Consider the following 15,352-nt stretch of genomic DNA (forward strand, 5'->3'; position numbering starts at 1 on the left):
GGCCAACTCTCTGATGGGGCTTCTTGGCCACAGCTGACCCGAAGGCGTCCACCCCTCTGCTGCGGTCTGGCTAGACTGGCCAGAGGTTTGGAGTCATCTTTCCCAGGCACACTGGACCCCTTCTCTTGGGCAGGCCTTCAGGAGGTCAGGAGACTGGGACCCGTTTACTTATTGGCGTGGCCCATAATCACCTCTGGAAGCTTTGTCAAGCCCTGTTTTATCTAGGGCTCATTGCCACGGAGGGTAGAATTTTACTGGTTCTAGGTCTTGAAAAGGGGATAGGGGATTAGCACATAACCATAAGGAAAATATATCTATAGGACTGGGGTAGAACCATTTATATGTTCTTTGTAACACTAGGCATTCGTTATGGGTCCTTCTGTTGTAGGCAGTTAGACGTGAGGAGGATGGGCCAGGTACAGAAGAAGGTCACCAGGATGGAAAGCCCTAGGTGCCTAGCAAGGGACAGTCCATTGTAGGGTTGCCCCAGGGGTAACTTTGTCCTTCCCTAGCATATCACTGGTCATGGGGTTTGCGTTCCCTGACCTTTCCTCCCTGGTGATAACGTCTAGGCCTATTGTATTTCAGCTCCCCCATACCTGTAATAGTCATTTTGCATACCCATTCTTTTTAAAAATATATATTTTATTGATTTTTTACAGAGAGGAAGGGAGAGGGATAGAGAGTTAGAAACATCGATGAGAGAGAAACATCGATCAGCTGCCTCCTGCACACCTCCCACTGGGGATGTGCCTGCAACCAAGGTACATGCCCTTGACCAGAATCGAACTTGGGACCCTTCAGTCCACAGACCGATGCTCTATCCACTGAACCAAACTGGTTAGGGCTTGCATACCCATTCTTATTCCTTTTGCCTACCTCCCTGTGTAATGTTTGTGCTACCTCATATAAGCAGCTGGCATATGGAGGGTGGGGGTTGCAGAGCAGATTTTTGTGGATGACCTGCTGCTCTCCCATACTCTCCCGTGACTCTGGCTTCTCTGAGGCCTTGCCATGCTCAGCATATTATCCCAGGGTCTTCAGTTTACTAGATCTGTTTTTGTAACATTCTTTTCCCAGAGATTACGATGATTAGCCTGGTCCAAAAACGCACTACTTTCCATCCAAAGGAGACTCAAGGGGAAAGGAAAAGAGAGTGAATAAGCAGGAAACAGGCAGGGTTGGTTCCCTGTTTGTTACAGTTCTCTGGTGACCACAGGGAGGCCTCCTGTATTTGGATGAAAATGGTCTTTCTAGTTGAAAGCTTTCCATGAATTCTATATGTCAATCATTATGCTAACACTACTCTTCCTTTCTTTTTTTAAGTTTCCTTTTCAGTTTTATTGAGAAACTAGAGGCTTGGTGCATGAAATTCGTCCATGGGGAGGGTCCCCCTCAGCCCAGCTTGCACTCTCTCCAATCCGGGACCCCTTGGGGGATGTTTGACTGCCAGTTTAGGCTCAATCCTGGGGATAGGACCTAACCCGGCAGTTGGACATCCGTCTCACAATCCTGGACCTCTGGCTCCTAAAAGCTCACCTTCTTGCCTGCCTGGTTGCCCCTACCTGCCCCCCCTCCCCTCATGGCCCCCAGCCGGCTGGTTGCCCCAAGCAGCCTGCTGTTTAGTTGTTTGGTCGTCCCTCACTAACCCCCCTACCAGCCTGGTTGCCCCACGCAGCCTGCTTGTTCAGTCGTTTGGTTGTCCCTCACTAACCCCCCTGCTGGCCTGGTTGTAGGCAGCCATCTTGTGAAGGCGTGATGGTCAATTTGCATATTACCTCTTTATTATCTAGGATAATTAACATGTATAAGGTTAAGGTATACAGCATGATGGTTTGATTTGCATATATTGTGAAATTATTACCATAATACATTTAGTGAACATCAATCATCTCATATAGATACAATAAAAAGGAAAAAATTTTCTTATGATAAGAACTATTGGGATCTACTCTATTAACAGCTTCCTTATGTATCACACAGCAGTGTTAGCTATAGTCATGTTGTACATTACATTTCTAGTACTTACTTATAACTGGAAGTTTGTACCTTTTGACCACCTTCCTTCAATTACCCCTCCCCCACCCTCACCTAACCACAAATTTGACCTCTTTTTCTATGAGTTTGGTGGGTTTTTGTTGTTGTTTAAAATTCATTGAAATCTTTTCTCCATTGGGTACTTATAATTTAGCCTTAATTCCTAAGATGATTTTGCTTTTTCTTTCCTGACTTCTACCATTGGTTGATAAATTTATCTATCATCTATCTATCTATCACTTTGTTCATTTCTGTTCTTGAATTTTTAATTTCCAACTTCAGGTGTTTTTTCATATTCCAAATGCTTGTTTTAAGATATTAATCCCATTTGGAATTTTGTGTTTTGTGGTTGTTTTTTGCTAAGAATTTTCTCCAGCTAAGATGCTTTGATTCTCATTTTTTCCTCTCTTAGTGTAGTTTCCTGTGGCTTTGTGATGGTTCTTTTTTTTAAAAAAATATATACTTTATTGATTTTTTACAGAGAGGAAGGAAGAGGGGTAGAGAGTTAGAAACATCGATGAGAGAAACATCGATCAGCTGCTTCCTGCACACCGTCTACTGGGGATATGCCCGCAACCAAGGTACATGCCCTTGACCAGAATCAAACCTGGGACCCCTCAGTCCACAAGCCGACGCTCTATCCACTGAGCCAAACTGGTTAGGGCATGATGGTTCTTTTTATTTTAGGGAGTTTGAGTAATTTACATTCCTAGTTCAAGGTCACCCTCTTCTGTCAGTGTTGTGAAGTACAGTTCCTTAAGGATGGTTTCATTTTTACGTTGGGAGTTGATAATTTTCTAATGTTCTTTTTATTATTTACCTATTTTAGTTTCATAATCTCTTTTCTGATTTAATGATGTTATCTTCTTTTATTTCCTTGAAGATTTTAGACAGAACTTTATTTTAAGTTGGTTTTATATTGTTGTATTTCTGTCACCTCAGGATAAAAAGCTCTCCTTTGTGATTATTTTTACTGTATCAAGTGTGGTTTTTCACTTTTCCTGGAAAGCTCATATTGTGTGGGAATTTTGTTGCATACTTCTCTTATCTGTGAAGCAGTTTCTTAGCTGCCTTAGCCTTGGTCTCATGGGTTGACCAGACTCAACCCAGGCCATGTGTTTGCAGCTCACCTCAGAGCTCTCCATGTCTGGGGTGACACTTCACCTGGTACAGACCAGAAGGGGACTCTGCTGTGGACAGTGGCCCTGAGCAAGTAGTTATTTCTGCCACAATTCTAGATGCATGGCTGAAGTTCTATCACCCACTGTTCTTGGGTAGGAAGCCCAGCTCAGGTTCCTGTTTCAGAAGGTATTTAACTCCAGCCCTGCTTGCCTGGCTCCAGTCCTACCTTTTGCCCCTGTGCTTTATACTTTGTTCATTGTTTAAATTTTATTCTCACTTTGAGCTGTTGAGATATTCTTCTTATATTTTGAAAGAAGCATATAAACATGTATTTTAATGTCATATCTCATTGTTATGGATTTGGGGTACAGGAAAGATTATGAATGTATTTACTTTGAGACCTTTTTTTTCCCTTTTTAAAAAAAATCTTTATTAGTTAAGGTATTACAAATGTGTCCTCATTCCCCCCATTAAATCCCCATCCTCCCCCCCGCCCCCCGCCATGCTCTCATCCCCCTGTTGTCCATGTCCATTGGTTTGGCTTTATGCATGCATACAAGTCCTTTGGTTGATCTCTTCCCCTTGCCCCCTTCATCCCCTACTTTCCCTCTGGGGATTAATAGTCTGATCAATGTTTCTCTGTCTTTGGATCTGTCCCTGTTCATCAGTCTATGTTGTTCTTTATATTCCACAAATGAGTGAAATCATGAGGTATTTCTCTTTCTCTGACTGGCTTATTTCATTTAGCATCATGCTCTCCAGTTCCATTCATGCTGTTGCAAAAGGCAAGAGTTCCTTCTTTTTTACCACAGCGTAGAATTCCATTGTGTAGATGTACCACAGTTTTTCAATCCACTCATCTGTTGATGGGCACTTAGGCTGTTTCCAAATCTTAGCTATGGTGAATTGTGCTGCTATGAACATAGGGGTGCATATATCCTTTCTGATTGGTGTTTCTGGCTTCTTGGGATATATTCATAGAAGTGAGATCACTGGGTCAAATGGGAGTTCCATTTTTAGTTTTTTGAGGAAGCTCCATACTGTTCTCCACAGTGGCTGCACCAGTCTTCATTCCCACCAGCAGTGCAGAAGGGTTCCTTTTTCTCCACATCCTCTCCAGCATTTGTTGTTTGTTGATTTGTTGATGATAGCCATTCTGACAGGTGTGAGATGATACCGCATTGTCATTTTGATTTGCATCTCTCGTATAATTAGTGACTTTGGGCGTGTTTTCATATGTCTTTCGGCCTTCTGTATGTCCTCTTTCGAAAAGTGTCTATCTAGGTCCCTTGCCCATTTTTTGATTGGGTTGTTTATCATTCTATTGTTAAGTTGCATGAGTTCCCTGTAAATGTTGGAGATTAAACCCTTATTGGTCATATCATTGGCAAATATGTTCTCCCATGCAGTGGGTCTTCTTGTTGTTTTGTTGATGGTTTCCTTTGCTGTGCAAAAGCTTTTTATTTTGATGTAGTCCATTTGTTTATTTTCTCTTTAGTTTCCATTGCCCTAGGAGCAGTATCAGAGAAGAAATTCCTTCGGCATATGTCTGAGATTTCGCTGCCTGTGGATTCCTCTAGTATTTTTATGGTTTCCCGTCTTATGTTTAAGTCTTTTATCCATTTTGAGTTTATTTTTGTGTATGGTGTGAGTTGGTGGTCTAGTTTCATCCTTTTGCATCTATCTGTCCAATTTTCCCAACACCATTTATTGAAGACACTGTCTTGACTCCGTTGTATGCTCTTGCCTTACTTTGAGACCTTTATCCAGAGGCTTTCATGCCTTTTAAAAAGTGAGAATGGCAATATGTGTATGAATTCAAAGAAAATACCCTTTGATCCAGTAATTCTGCATCTGGAAGTCTTACTTAAGGAAGGGAAAGTAGCTTTATGCTCAAGGTAATTATTTTTGGTTATAAAAATCTGCATATATTGGAAATACTTCCCAACAGCAGGGAAATATTTCATAAACATAACTACTCAATGTAATATTGTGCATCTACTAAAAATAATAATTTTTAAAATGTATAATATAAATGTGCTTATTACAATGCAAGAGAGGAAATTGTCCTTAACCATTTGTTGTTGTTGTTGTATCATACAAGTGTGCTTAAAAACGAAAAGAACAGAAAGGGGTTCCCAGAGGCTGAATTTCAGCGACTGAGGAATAGAGTGAGCTTTGCGGGTGGAGGAAAATTCACAGAGCTCGTAGGCCATCGTGAGCATTTTGAGTTTTATTTTAAATGTAACAGGAGAGCAAAGGTAGGTTTTAAACAGAATGTTATGATCTGAACAAAGTTTTAAGGAGCTCTGTGAACCAATTTCTTGCCTTGTTTCTAGTCTTTTCTACAGTGTTAGTTAGATTGTGGCTGGAGTCAGGAGTTGGGGGCCATCAAAGAACAAACATTTTTTGATATTTGCAACCATAGTAAAACAAAGACTTATATTTTTGATATTTATTTTATATATTTAAATGCCATTTAACAAAGAAAAATCAACCAAAAAAATGAGTTCGCGTGTCACCTCTGACACGTGTGTCATAGGTTTGCCATCACTGATATAGGGGATGAGAAAAACAAGAAGATATTTAATCAGTGGATACCACCTTATTACGGTTGTCATGGAACAAACATACTAAAATGTTAATTTTGACATTCAAAATTAACTGGGGGTCCGGTATTTTTATTTGCTGAGTCTGGCCATCCTGCCTCTATGGCTCTGGTTTTGCCATTCCAGCTCTCTACTCTCCGGTTAGACAGCTGCCACCAGGAGGCGGCTGGGTGCTGTGCTCACTCAGATGAAGGCCTCTCTGGGCTTGTAGGTTGCTCAAAGTCTGTCTTCCTTCCTCTTCCAACCCTCCCCAGCCCACCCCTAACTAAACCACAACTTTCCACTGCTCACTTGTAATCTTGCTTTGTTAAAATAGCTGAACTCTAAAGAAGCATTTAACACCCTTTCTAAATGTAAAAAGAGTATGCAACAACATGCTTCCTGCCTTCCTAGTTAATTACAGTCATAAACCAATTTTCTTCCCTTAAAAACCTGAATTTGGCTTAGAAGATTCACAGTTTCTGTCACTCACTCCCTTGATCTGGGTGTCCCCTCCCCTCCCTGCATTCCTTCCTGCCCTCTCTCCAGTAGGCTTTTTGCTCCCTCTCTCCCACCCCTTCCTTTCTCAGCTTGTCACCATGGTTACATGGGGACCTTTTTCTGTGGTGCCCTATTCTATAGCCTGCTTCTGAGGTAATTTTCCCAGTGAATTCCTACTCTTCTCTGCCCTTATCCTCCTTCAATGAAGAAAGAGAGAGAGAGAGAGAGAGAGAGAGAGAGAGAGAGAGAGAGAGAGAGAGAGAGAGAGAGAGAGAGAGAAGAGTACATCCCAGCATCTCAGATATCAAAATTTTTTTTATCTATAGCCAGGAGACTTTCTCCAGTTACCTCTTCTTTTTGTTCTTCTTTAGGCAAGCCATTCCTGACCCCCACGCCTCTTGCTCTGGTGTCAACCTAAATCCACATTCAGCAGTTAACGAAGCACCCTTTGACCTTGTAGCTATAATAACACTGAGCAACTGTTTTCTTCTTTAAATGCCTCCAATTCTGGGATTGAAAAGGGTCCCTTTGGGACAGAAAAAAAGAACTGAACCAAGAATATGGTTATGTCGCATGGGGGAGACATCAACTAAGAAAACATCAGCCTGATGAGTCCCTGCTGCAGTGAGAGGTTTCAGAGGACAGGGTGGGGTGCAAAAATAATTCTCCTCTCACATTTCTGAGTTCTTACGACAGGGCTAGTCATCCAATTAATAGAGACAGATTCACAAGAGAATATGATCAAAATGTATTAAAGATGTACATGCAGGGGTGGGAGTAGGGTGCCATAGGAATATGACCTGAAAGTGTATTGGGCTTATATGCCTTCTGGCGCTAAGGAGAAGGAGGGATGTGGTTTGGGACTTCAAAGGCAATTCACGTGGAGACAGAAAAGCAGTTGTTTGGTAAATAAATGTTTGCCTGAACATCTGTAACAAGGGGACACACAGAGGACTTAGACCAAAGGGCTAGGTTCCTCCCTGTCTAGCACATGTGAGTGCATATTAAACTATAGTTACCTGTGATGATATCTCCCTTCCTGGAGCACGTCCTCTATCTAAATTCCTTTTAGGCAGTTGTGGGGGAGATCAAAAGTTTTTTTCTGAATATTTCTTCTCCTAAAAATAACCAGCTTAAAAGAATAAATATCCCATGAAGGCATGTGCTGAGGTGTGGGAGTGGCCCGGGAGAGGTCAATGGGGGAAAAAGGAGACGTGTGTAATACTTTCAACAATAAAGAATTTAAATTAAAATAAAAAGAATCAATATCCCAAAGAGGCATATTTTGGGGTGGCAAACTCTTCTCCCCTCAGCAGGCTGGAGCCATGTAATGATATGTTAAAGCCAAAGGCACCCAGAAGAAGAAAGTTTCCAAGAGATATGGAGTGGAAATGACTCCAACATTTTTAAAACAGCAAAAATTATTGCAGAAAGCTTTAGGTATAATAAGATGGCAGCAAAGATCATAAACAATAGAATTTTGATAAATACTTGGCTTTTGGTTTGCTTGATTCTGTGAATTAGGTAATGTTTCATGATCTTCCTGAGCTACAGGATAACCTACTCAAATTATGCAAATACCCATTCAAAGGAAGAGGCAGAATTATGTTAGTCTCCTCTATAATTCTAGATTCATGGGCTCCATTATCAAAGAAGACTTGCATCAAATGAACACAATCAAGCAAGCTTTTTTTTCTTCCTTTTTTTTTAATGTCATGGACTGTAACCCACAGAAACACTTTCTTAGAGTCCTCGCCCACCCACTTCCCTTACACAGCTGCTTCTGGGCCTCTCTTAAAAAACGCAGATTTGAACAGCTTTCATCAACCTAGTTTGTGAGTTTCTTTGTGTACCTTCCTCCCAATTCTGCTTCATGAGAGCCCCCCAAACAAGAGTCTGCTGGGAGGACAGTGGGAAAAGGAGAAACTGAGTAGGTGACAACAGAATCTTCTTTAGCTTTTAGGGCCAGGGGAAGAGCTAAGAATACCAATGCAGCAGCAATTTTGCCTTGTTAGACTTAATATTTTTTATAGCGAAGTTAGATAACCTTGAGCATCTGAGCATTTGCGCAGACCCATTAGGATGGTCATTTCAACCAGCAATAACTCTGAGTGGTACTCTGTTCTTGACCCTACACACATAGCTCAGTGAGTCTTGCTGTTTTCAAAGGCAGTAAAATTCAACTACAGTCATCTCTGGTTTAACCAAAGATGAAAGGGAAGCAATTAATGTGGCATGAAGCAGACCCTCTCTTTGTATGTACCAACCTTGCATTGCTCACCGTCACCTGATTGAGAACACTGATCTTCCAGAGAAGGGATGGGAGGCAGGACATCTAGTGGGAAGATGAGAGCGAAGTGTTTGTATTGCCCCCTCTTTGTTGGGGAGGTGGTAGGCATTTGTGACAAGAGACCCAGTGGTAAATCTGCTGGGGCAGGCAGGGAAGGATGGGCAGTTGTTCCAGGCTGGACTTAATTAATTGTTTATATCTTGGTTGAGTCATTGGGAGTCTATGTTCTAGTGTTCAGCTGTGCATGATTCAAATTGCTATTCTGACTGTCCCTCTTAGGATGACCTGGCTTTGAAGGATTAATCCAGTCTCTCAGGAGGCAAGCCAGTGGACTGGTTTCAGGGAAGAACAGAGAAAGTCTATTTGGAATACCAAAGCAAGATGCTAGTACTAAATATTTCCGTCAGTTTCACACGCTTCCTCTGGCCCCTGTTGCCTTCTTCAACTGGCAGACGTAGGACTTTGGCAAAGCTTATTTAGCAAGACTTTAATCATCATTACAGTTCTTGAACCTTGGTAGCCCTTGGCCTTTGTTATTGGAATGTCTAGAACAGCCTTGCTGGCCATTCTCTGGGAAGGACATCTCTTTCCCCAAACATCCTTTTCCATTTTAGCTGTACCTTTTCTGGGGACCAGCACCCTCCCTCCCCCCTCCCCCCCCCCCCCGTGCCCCGGGATTCATATCTCCTGGAACACAGATATCCATAGCAGCTGCCACATTGTGGGTCACTGGGGCCACCTGCAGTGGCAGCATAGTTCTGCTGCCTTCTGCTGGCCACAGTGGGCTTGTTCTTCCTGTTAGCCATTGGGTCATGTCCCCCTCCCCAAAAGGCTGCAATTCCTATCCCCAAACTCCCCTTCCTCAGCAGTCCTTAGCAGGTACCAAACCCTCTTATTATTAAGGACTGAGGCATGAGACCATGATGCAGCTTCCAGGTAGAGTTTATCTAACATGCTCAGGTGAATGAGTCTGACACACATCATAATGGATAACACATCATAATGGGTTATTTCTGGGAAGGGCCCTGAAATATGGTCAGAAAATGTCTGAGCTCATCAGCTATGCCCTGACTCTCATTTGATTTGTTGTCAAACGATGATATGGCTTGACCTTGTTCCCACATATTGTGATAGTCCTATTAGGGGGCTTCTAAACACAAAGCCGCTAGCTATAGCATAATAATAATTATTGTTATGATTCATCAGCTACCACATCCTTGATGTGGTAGCTGAGCATTGCAGAAATCTCAAATATCAGCATTAGGTTGACCCTTTAAACTGAAAGTGAAGGAGAGATTTGGAAAGATGCTGATGGAGATGAAATCAGATACCCTGGAGATAAAAGAGACTAGGTTTATATACCCCAACATGCTGGGTCATTAGGGACCATAATATATGCCCAATTTTATTTTATAATATAGATCTCCTCTGAGTCTGGGGCCGGCTCCTCTGGCCCTTCAAACACTCCGATGCAGGCTGGCAGTGCAGTGTCTGAGATGCACTTTTGGGAGGATACACCTACCACGTAGCCTTTCTTCTTTGCCATGGAAGAGCCTTTTAGCAAATGCGTGTGTTTACTTGTAAAAGTGGTCTACACTTTGCTCTCACACCAGTCTAAATATTATAAACATCTGCCCATATCATTGATGACTACAAGGCTTATTGGCCTCAGATTAGGAGGATGAGACAGCAAAATTCTTATCAAACCAACAGTGGCATCTTTAAGATGACTAGCATGAGGTGGAGAGGGAGCTTAATCCCTTTTAATCTCTATTTGGGGAAAAGTCCCTTTAAAAAGTTATCCAGCCCTGACCATTGTGGCTCAGTTGGTTGAGTGTTGTCCCATGCACTGAGAGATCATTGATTCTATTCCTGGTGAGGGTACATGCCCGGGGTTGTGGACTCAATCTCCAGTAGGGGGTGTCCAAGAGGCAGCTGATCGATGGATCTCTCTCAATGTTTCTCTCTCTCTCTCTCTCTCCTTTTCTCACTCAAATCAATAAAAACATATTTTAAAAAATAGATAAAAAGTATCCAAGCATTATATGAAAATATATTTTTAAATCAAGTAAAGGAATTCCATTAAAAATAGTAGCATCCAGTATAGGCTTTGCCATGGCTCTCTTTCCCTTTGATGTAGTTACTTAGTAATGTCCCATATAGTGGCTAGTCCATCATTGCGTACATCAGTGTATAAAGATGGTGATGCTTTGAAACAGTGCTTTCAATTGCATAGAAATATCTTTGTTATTTTAAACCATTCATACTGGAGCACTACCAAAGGGTTACCAATAACCCAGCCTATCTTGACTGACACAATCAATGTAAATATAGTGGTCAATTCCTAGGGCACTGATTTCAGATAGACGTGGGTTTGAATCCTGGCTCTGCTATCGATTAGCAACGTGCCACGAGTAGACTTCAGAACCTCTCTGAACTTCAGTTCCTTCTCTAGAATATAGTGGTAATAATAACATCATTGCAAGGGTTGAATGACTAAATACATGTAAAATATTCAGCACATGTCCTGCACATAGTAAGTGCTCAATAAATCATAGCTATTACTATTGCCTTCAATCACTAACAGTGTCTTTGGCCTATTAAATATAAGTATGCAGCCGAAACCGGTTTGGCTCAGTGGATGGAGCATCGGCCTGCCGACTGAAGGGTCCCGGGTTCGATTCCGGTCAAGGGCATGTGCCTGAGTTGCGGGCATATCCCCAGTAGGAGATGTGCAGGAGGCGGCTGATCGATGTTTCTCTCTCGTCGATGTTTCTGGCTCTCTATCTCTCTCCCTTCCTCTCTGTAAAAAATCGGTGAAATGTATTTAAAAAATAAATAAATAAATAAATAAATAAATAAATAAATAAATAAATAAATAAATATAAGTATGCAGGCCATGTAAAGACAGGCGATGTGTGTGAGCCAGTAGAGTTATTAAAATAGATGGAATACTGTCTTTTATTTTTTCTCTCATTTTTTTAAAATTAAATCTTTATTGTTCAGATTATTACATTTGTTCCTCTTTTTTCCCCCCATAACTCCCCTCCTCCCAGTTCCCACCCCACCCTCCGCCCTCACTCCCCACCCACTGTCCTCATCCATAGGTGCACGATTTTTGTCCAGTCTCTTCCCGCATCTCCCACACCCCTTTCCCCCCCCCCCCCAAGAATAGTCAGTCCATTCCCTTTCTATGTCCCTGATTCTATTATAATCAACAGTTCATTCTGTTCATCAGATTATGTATTCACTTGATTCTTAGATTCACTTGTTGATAGATGCGTATTTGTTGTTCATAATTTGTATCTTTACCTTTTTCTTCTTCTTCCTCTTCTTAAAGGATACCTTTCAGCATTTCATATAATACTGGTTTGGTGGTGATGAACTCCTTTAGCTTTTCCTTATCTGTGAAGCTCTTTATCTGACCTTCAATTCTGAATGAGAGCTTTGCTGGATAAAGTAATCTTGGTTGTAGGTTCTTGGCATTCATCACTTTGAATATTTCTTGCCACTCCCTTCTGGCCTGCAAAGTTTCTGTTGAGAAATCCGCTGACAGTCGTATGGGTACTCCCTTGTAGGTAACTGATTTTCTTTCTCTTGCTGCTTTTAAGATTCTCTCTTTGTCTTTTGCTCTTGGCATTTTAATTATGATGTGTCTTGGTTTGGTCCTCTTTGGATTCCTTTTGTTTGGGGTTCTCTGCGCTTCCCGGACTTGTAAGTCTATTTCTTTCACCAGGTAGGGGAAGTTTTCTGTCATGATTTCTTCAAATAGGTTTTCAATATCTTGCTCTCTCTCATCTTCTGGCACCCCTATAATTTGGATGTTGGCACTCTTGAAGCTGTCCCAGAGGCTCCTTACACTATCTTCGCATTTTCGGATTCTTTTTTCATTTTGCTTTTCCGGTTGGGTGTTTTTTGCTTCTTCGCATCTCAAATCTTTGACTTGATTCTTGCGCTCCTCTGGTCTGCTGTTGGGAGTCTGTATAATACTCTTTATTTCAGTCAGTGTATGCTTAATTTCTAGTTGGTTCTTTATCACAATATTGAGGGTCTCATTAGATTTCTTGAGGATCTCACTATATTTATCGGCACTCTCACCAGTCTTTTCGAGGGCCTTACTAAATTTATCGGCGGCTTCTAGACAGTTCTTGAGAGACCTTAAAAGTGTGGTTTTGAACTCTGTATCCTCCATTTCTGTCATTTCTGTCCTGTTTCTTTGTCTCCGCATTTTTTTTTAAATATATTTTTTATTGATTAAGATATTACATATGTGTCCTTGTCCCCACGTTACCCTCTACCCCTCCCCCCGCCCCCGCTCATGCCCTCAACCCCCGTTGTTCGTGTCCATTGGTTAGGCCTATATGCTTGCATATAAGTCCTTTGGTTGATCTTTCCCCCTTACCCCTCCCCTCCCCTACCTTCCCTCCAAGGCCCGACAGTCCAATATGCCTCTCCGTCTCTGGATCAGTCCTTGTTCATCAGTTTATGTTGTTCATTATATTCCACAAATGAGTGAGATCCTGTGGTATTTATCCGCTCTCCAGTTCCATCCATGCTGTGGCAAATGGTAAGAGTTCCTTTTTCTTCTTCCTCTTCTTAAAGAATACCTTTCAGCATTTCATATAATGCTGGTTTGGTGGTGATGAACTCCTTTAGCTTTTTCTTATCCGTGAAGCTCTTTATCTGACCTTCTATTCTGAATGATAGCTTTGGTGGATAAAGTAATCTTGGTTGCAGGTTCTTGCTATTCATCACTTTGAATATTTCTTGCCACTCTCTTCTGGCCTGCATGGTTTCTGTTGAGAAATCAGCTGACAGTCATATGGGTACTCCCTTGTAGGTAACTGACTATCTTTCTCTTGCTGCTTTTAAGATTCTCTCTTTATCTTTTGCTCTTGGCATTTTAATTATGATGTGTCTTGGTGTGGTCCTCTTTGGATTCCTTTTGTTTGGGGTTCTCTGCGCTTCCTGGACTTGTAAGTCCATTTCTTTCACCAGGTAGGGGAAGTTTTCTGTCATTATTTCTTCAAAAAGGTTTTCAATATCTTGCCCTCTCTCTCCTTCTGGTACCCCTATAATTCTGATGTTGGTATGCTTGAAGTTGTCCCAGAGGTTCCTTACACTATCTTCATATTTTTGGGATCTCTTTTCTTTTTTCTTTTTCAGTTGGGTATTTTTTGTTTCTTTGTATTTCAAATCTTTGACTTGATTCTTGGGATCCTCTTGTCTGCTGTTGGATCTCTGTAAATTATTCTTTATTTCAGTCAGTGTATGCTTAATTTCTAGTTGGTCCTTTTTCATGTCCTCCATGGTCTCACTATACTTATTGAGGGATTCATTAAATTTATCGGCAGTTTCCATAAAATTCTTGAAAAACCTTATAAACGTGGCCTTGAACTCTATATCTAGTCATTTGCTTTCCTCCATTTCTGCCATTTGTGACCTGTTTCCTTGTCTCCGCATTTTGGCTGCTTCCCTGTGTTGATAGAGTGGCCCTGCGCTCCAGGTGTCCTGTAGGGCCCAGTGGCTCAGCCTCCCCAGTTACCTGAGGTGGACACTCTTGGTGCACTCTTGGTGCCTTGGTTGTTGTAGGATCACTGGGAGGAATTGACCTCCAGGCCAATTGGCTGTGAGAATCAGCTGTGTCTGAAGTGGGAGAACTTCTGTGCTGAAGACACCCTTCTGGGGCAAGACTTGCTTCAGTGGGGCTTTGGTGCTCACTGAGTCTGCTCCCTGAGTGTGTCCCTTATGGATCTGAGGAGTTGCAATCTGGATGGTCCCCCTCTGACCACTGGGTACAGTGGCTCCTGGATCTAAGTAGGTGCTAATTCAGCCTCTGCCTGAGGCCACACAGCAGGAGCCACGAAGAGGCTCAGCTGTGAAGCAATGCAAGCCACTGCGGGGCTGTGGGCCTTCTCTTGGAAGTTCCAGGTCTGCCTGGCTCGGCTGCAGTTAGGTACATTCACATGCAAAAGCCTCTGCCGCAGCCTGGGTGGGGCGGGGTCTCAGGGAGTCAAAGGGCGGATCAAGCAGCTATGGCTGATTCTCCGCCTGGAGTCGCGGGTCTCAGTGACCCGATAATTGCTGCAAGCACCTTTGAGGGAAAGCCGCACTCACGTTCACCCGCTGCCCGACAGTCCAGCTTCTCCCCGTATGAGTCCTGGGTCCCCAGAGACTTCCCGGAACCGGAGTTCAGAGCAGTCGGGAGCTTGTGATTCAAAAAAAACAGCCGCGTCCTCAGGTGCCACCCCCTTTCCGCGCGCACATGAGCCACCGTACCTCTGCACTTCACCTCCGCAGCTCCTCTGGCTCTCAGTGTGCTTTTCTTTCCTTCTAGTTGTAGAATTTACACTCAGCCAGGCTTCCTGTTGTTCTGGATGATGTCTGCTCTGTCCTTTGCGGTATTTTTCAATTGTTGTGGGAGGCAGCAATTTCCCGGTGTTTATCTATGCCGCCATCTTAGTTTCTCTCATCTCCGCATTTTTTGTGCTTTCTTGGTGCACCCCCTTGTGGTCTTTGTGCACAGTCTTGTTGTAGTTAAGCCTTGATTGTTGTAGGTAATCCTGGGGGGGGGCATTTCACCTGCAGGCCAACTGGCTATGAGAATCAGCTGTGTCTGCAGTGGGAGAACTTCTGTCCTCTAGGGAGGTGCTAATCTAGCCTTTGCCTAAAGCTATCCCGCAAATGCCTCTGTGCAAGGCTTGGGCAGGGCGGGTCCCAGGGGATCAACAGGGCTGGTGGAGTGAGCAGTTATGGCTGCTCCCAGTCCCGTCCCCAGAGGCTCTGCCTCGCAGAGTCCCAGCAACCGCTGCAA

This window comes from Myotis myotis, unplaced genomic scaffold (assembly GCF_014108235.1).
Source record: "Myotis myotis isolate mMyoMyo1 unplaced genomic scaffold, mMyoMyo1.p scaffold_m19_p_15, whole genome shotgun sequence".
NCBI classification, from domain to species: Eukaryota; Metazoa; Chordata; class Mammalia; order Chiroptera; family Vespertilionidae; genus Myotis; species Myotis myotis.